At 38.2% G+C, this 6,006-nt stretch overlaps 1 protein-coding gene across 7 annotated transcripts in view; it reads left to right on the forward strand.

Annotated features, from left to right (window-relative positions):
- Nucleotides 1-6,006, forward strand: part of Zbtb37 (zinc finger and BTB domain containing 37) — a 32,006-nt gene that overhangs the window by 9,127 nt on the left and 16,873 nt on the right. The window lies entirely within an intron of this gene.

The raw sequence follows: 6,006 nt of genomic DNA on the forward strand, positions 1-6,006 counted from the left end.
AAATTCTGGAGAAACTAGGCAGGGGTGGTGCACATTTTAATCCCAGCACTTGGGAAGCAGAGGCAGACAGGGCTACAGAGAAACCCTGTCTCAAAATCAATTAATCATAACAAGAAAATGCTGGAGTAACCAGGCAGTAGTAGCACACCTTTAATCCAAGAACTCTGGAGGCAGAGGATCTCTGTGAGTTGGAGGCCAGCCTGGTCTACTGAATGAGTTGCAAGATAGCCAAGGTATACAGAGAAACCCAGTCTCAGAAGAAAACAAAAACAACAAAATACTGGAGCTGTAGAGCGCCTACCTTGAAGACATGAAACTTAATACCCAGCACTTCAAAAAGAGGGAGGGAGGGAGGACAAAAGTTTTGCCTAACATGTATTAGGCCCTGGATTTGATCCACAACCCTTAAAACACACACACTCTCTCTCTCTCTCTCTCTCTCTCTCTCTCTCTCTCTCTCTCTCTCTCTCTCTCAAAAAAAAAAAAAAAAAAAAAAAAAAAAAAAAAACACCTGGGACCGAGTAAGATGGGCCAGCTGATAAAAAGTGCTTTGCTGCCAATCATAATGACCTGAGTTCCATCCCAGCACCACAGGGTGGAAGGAGAAAACAGACTCCCACAAGTTGTCTTTTATGCACATAATTCAACAGACATACAAATAAGTAAATGCAATAAAAGATTTTTAACTCATTGATAGACTAGACTTCTGACTTATAAGGGTGAATCTGGAACAGATTACCAAAGTTACCTCTTAAAAGAATTTTCTTTGCCAGGCGTTGGTAGCCTTTAATCCCAGCACTAGGGAGGCAGAGGCAGGCGGATCTCTGTGAGTTCGAGGCCAGCCTGGTTGCCTGAGCGAGTGCCAGGATAGGCTCTAAAGCTACAGAGAAACCCTGTCTCGAAAAAAACCAAAAAAAAAAAAAAGGAATTTTCTTTTTTTCTACCACTGGAAAGTTAAAAATACTTGGCCTAACTTTTAATTTTTGCATGTCGGTTACAGTCTTTCCAGCTCAACTGTCCCGATACTCATCAGCATTTACTATCTGTTTTAACATGTAGACTTCTCAGTGCATGCTATAATCCCGTCAGATTCTTTTGAGTCTGAGATTCCTCCCTTATCTGAGTCCACTGAAAGCCTCCCTCCCAAATCCTCCTTACCCTAATGAGTCCAATGTTCTTTGACCTTTTTTTCTTAAACCACTATATTATAGCATTCCACATACTCTGCATTGTTTTTCCTCTTTTTTTTTTTTAAGGCAAGCACTCTACACTGAAGAAAATCCTAAGTCTCCTACCTTTTCCTGATTCTCTAATTCATATAAATTGTTCTTTCCTGATTGTTTTATTTTGTAGCTCTTGTCAAATTGAAGTCTCCTTGCCAGCAAAAGACTGTTTCTAAACTTTTTTTATATCTTTGACATTGTCTTGTCAGTTTTACTTCTAACAGTAGTAACTGTTGATTTTGTCCATTGCAAATATCACAAACTATGAAAGTTATAGCTACTAAATGGGATTATTTAGTTGCTTGTGAAACAGTTAAAGGGGAAAGCAAAAACTCTCAGCTTTGAAGAGCTTTAAATAACATTAGTGATTTTTGGTTCCTTTTCAGTTTTTTGAGTATCTGTTAGCAATTAAAGATTAAAATGAGGGGAAAGTTTGAAGTCCATGTCAAGTACATGGGATACTTGTTTTACAAAGTGTAGAAACTATCCAGGCAATGGTGGCATACTCAGATCTCTTGAGTTTGAAGCCAGCTTGGTCTACGCAGAGAAATCTTGTCTCAAAACCAAGAAAAAAATGGAGAAGTTTTCAGAGGTGGTGGTTCACCCCCTATAGTCCCAGCACTTGGGAAACTGGGTCAGGAGGATCACTTTGAGTTTGAAGTCAGTCTGGACTATATAGAAGTTCTAAGGCAGCCTAGGCTGTAGAGTAATACTATGTATCAAACTGAAAAAAAGTAAAAGAAATTGCTCATTTATATGGATTTGTTATTTGGTTTTTCAAGACTGGGTTTCTCCTTGTAGCCCTGGCTGTCCCAGAACCCACTCTGTAGACCAGACTGGCCTTGGACTCAAGAGAGCCACCTTCTTGATTCCCAAATGTTGATAATAAAGGACATGCTCCAGCATGCCTGGTGGAATAATTAATTCTTAAAATGGGCTTTTGAAGCAAGTACTGATTGAATTCATAGATATTTGGCAATGCAGAATATCCCTGTATGTATATATTATAGGAAATTGCTAAGTGGGACAGAAAAAAACCATTGCAGGAATCAGCTCTCTCCATCCACCCAGTGGGTCCGAAGGATTGAACTCAGGTTATCAGACTTTGGGGTGGAGGTATGCTGCTGTTTTGAGACAAAGTCTCTTTACTTAGACGTGGCAGTCCTCCTAGAACTCAACTGTGTAGTGCAGGCTGACCTTGAACTCCTGAGTGCTGGAATTAAAGGCCCCGTTGTCTGGCTTTTCGTCAAGTGTTTTCACCCATGGAGCCAACTTGCCATCCCTCCTCCTTTGTCAAAGTTCAAAGCAAAAAACTATCCAAAGTTATAGTGCTTCGTTTGTTCTTCAATTGCAACTTTACTGTGATCGTTTTAAATGAGATTAGTCACAGTGCATGGTTTTTGTAATCATAGTTCAGTGGTTATTAAAATGCATCATTTTCTGTGTGTGCATAGAACTGGTGTGGTGTGATTTTATTCAAAGTTAGGAAGTTCTTTTTAGGAAATTATATCCTCATGATTATAAATAAAATAAATTTGAAATTGACTTGACACATGAGGGCAGGAAGGGAACTGGATATGACATATATGTACGTACATATGAGTTTATAATACTTAATACATACACACAAATATATGTTTGTAATGTTTAATTGATAACAACTATTGAACTGAAGTGCTCAAGTGTATTAGTTTATTCAGTACTCAACACAGCCTCTGAAGGAAATGATCCAGAAAACAGAAAACTAAGGATAATAAATGGAACTCAAATTTGAATCCAGGGCACTCTTAACTGTTATATGATGTCATGCATTCAAATTTTTCCAAAGTACCTGAGTTTGATGATATAATACCAGCCACACAGGAGACTAAGCAGGAAGATATCTTTTTAAAAATTTTATTATTCATATTTTATGTGTGGTTGTTCTGCAAGTATACCTACACACCAGAAGAGGGCCTCAGATCCTATTATAGATAGATGTGAGCCACCATGTAGATGCTGTGAATTGAACTCAGGACCTCTGGAAAAGTAGCCAGTGCTCTTAACCTCTAGCCCAGGAAGATATCTTGAGCTAGCGATGTTTGAGGCTAGCCTGGGCAATACATTGGGACTCTGTTGCTAAAATAAGATTTTGTTTTTGTTTTTTTGAGACTAAGTCTCACTTGTGGCTCTGACTGACCTTGAACTTGTGGTATTCCTCCTATGTCTATGTATACATTTCACCCTTGATTTTACATACTGATTTCCAGATCTGCTGAGAAACTGCTTCCTTTGGAAATGCTGAAAAGCCCTGACAGCTAGTGCGTGAGAAAGAGACAAAAGATTGTTTTTAGAAACTAAAACATATGGAGCTGTTAACTTAGGTGGATCTTCCTCTAGTTAATCCAATATTTTATTTTCTTTGCATTAATACCTTGGCTTCTGTTAAAAATTATAGTTGTTTTCTACATGATTTTGTTTTTTAAAAAATTGACTATAATTTTTAGTAGCCAACAGCATCCCCCCAGAAAAATTAGTAATTTTTTTTTTGTTTTTTGTTTTGTTTTGTTTTGTTTTTTGAGACAGGGTTTCTCTGTGGCTTTGGAGGCTGTCCTGGAACTAGTTCCTGTAGACCAGGCTGGTCTCGAACTCACAGAGATCCACCTGCCTCAGCCTCCCAAGTGCTGGGATTAAAAGCGTGTGCCACCACCGCCCAGCTAGTAATTTCTGAATTGTACTATTTAACATAGAATTTTGAGCTAAAGTGCTTATCACACTAAAACATATTTTAAGATTTATTTTACTGTTTTATTTTTTTATCTATTAGACAGAGTTTGACTATGTAGTCCTGGCTGGACTCAAGGTCTCTACTAGCCTCTGCCTCTCAAGTTTTGGGATTAAAGACATGCACCACCATGCCCAACTTTATTGTTTCTTCCAAGTATGCGTGTTTCTGTGGTAGTAGGGGGGGCTATGTGCAGATGCCTGCAGAAGCTAAAAGTATCAGATCCCCCTGGATCTGGAGCTGCAGGTAATTGTAAGCAACCAGACATGAGGTGATAGGAACCAAGCTCTGACCCTCTGCAAGAGCTTTGCACATTCTTAAGTTACTTGTTTAGAAGAATATAGTCTTATCCTTCCAGCTTTCAAATGGGAAAACCCATGTCTTCGGCCAATTTACTCTGAAATCACTTAAAGCTTTTTAGTTTTTAGGGGGCTGGAGAGATAACTCAGTGGTTAAGAACACTGACTATTCTTCCAGAGGACCCAGGTCATTCAATTCCTACCATCTATAAGGGACTCAAACTGTTTGTTACTCCAGTTCTAGGGGACCTGGCACCCACTTCTGGTGCCCAAGAGCACCAGGCATACATGATGCATAGACATACATGCAGGCAAAATACTCATACATAAAATAATAAAAAATGTAAAGAATTTATTTTTAGCATGATAGCATGTGCTGATATATTGCATTATTGCCTACAAATTGTATATACTTTTTATAAAGCTAGATAACTACTGGCTAACATGGTAATGAACGTGTCATAAAGGAAATTTTACTATATTTGCCTTTATATACTCCATACTTTCATATATAGTAGACATAAGCCACATTTGCATTTTGTTTTAATTAGCTAAAAGCAATTGAGATTTTTTCCTCAGTTGCACTAGGCATATGAAAAATGCTAATAGCCTCAAATTATAGAACATTTCCATCACAGAAGTTCTATATACTTTGTAGTTGATTGTCTATAGTGGTAAGGATAAAATCAATATGTGGGCTCATATTTTCTTATTACTGTAAAATAGTACTAAAGAAATTTTCAGTTTGACTTTTGGCTTTAGTTTTTTGACATGTCTCATGTAGTCTAGGCTGGTCCTCAACTCCCTATGTAGCCAAAGATAATCTTAAACTCCTAATCATGATGTTTCTACCTCTCAAGTGTAGCAGAGGCTTAATAAGCATCTGGTTCATCAATCAGAACTTTGGGTTCCTCTTTTTTTTTTTCCTTAAAACTTCTTTATTTTTCACCTTATTTGCATTGGTGTTTTTCCTGTATATATGTCTGTGTGAGGGTATCAGATCTTGGGGTTACAGACAGTTGTTGGGTGCTGGGAATTGAACCTGGGCCCTCTGGAAGAACAATCAGTGCTTCCAATACTGAACTATCTCTCCAGCCTCTGTGTTGCTCTTTTTACAGTAATGTAGTAAATAATCTCAGAATAATTCCTCCACTTCTTCTACTACTACTACTACTACTACTACTACTTCTTCTTCTTCTTCTTCTTCTTCTTCTTCTTCTACTTCTTCTTCTTCTCCTTCTCCTCCTCCTTCTCCTCCTCCTTCTCCTTCTCCTTCTTCTCTTCCTTCTCCTTCTCCTCCTCCTTCTTCTCCCTCTCCTTTTTCTTTTCTTTTCTTTCTCTCTCAATACTATTTTTTCTGAAACTGTGTTCCTTGTTGCCCAAGTTTTCTTTTTTTTTTTTAATTTATATGCATTGGTGTGAAGGTGTCAAATCCCTTGGAACTAGAGTTATAGACAGTTGTGAGCTGCCATATGGGTGCTGGGAATTGGACCCAGTTCCTCTGGAAGAGCACCCAGTGCTCTTAACCACTGAGCCATCTCTCCAACCCCCCTCAGAATTCTTCTTCATTATTATGTTAATATATTTACTTTTTGAAAGTAGTGAATTTCCATCATGGCTCTCCATTACAGGTAAGTATATATAGGGTAGGACTGTAACTAAGGGGTACAGCATCTGCCTAACTTACACAAAGCCCTACATTCTATTCCTTATACTACAC

The sequence above is a fragment of the Cricetulus griseus genome, chromosome 5 (assembly GCF_003668045.3).
Source record: "Cricetulus griseus strain 17A/GY chromosome 5, alternate assembly CriGri-PICRH-1.0, whole genome shotgun sequence".
In the NCBI taxonomy this organism is placed as follows: Eukaryota; Metazoa; Chordata; class Mammalia; order Rodentia; family Cricetidae; genus Cricetulus; species Cricetulus griseus.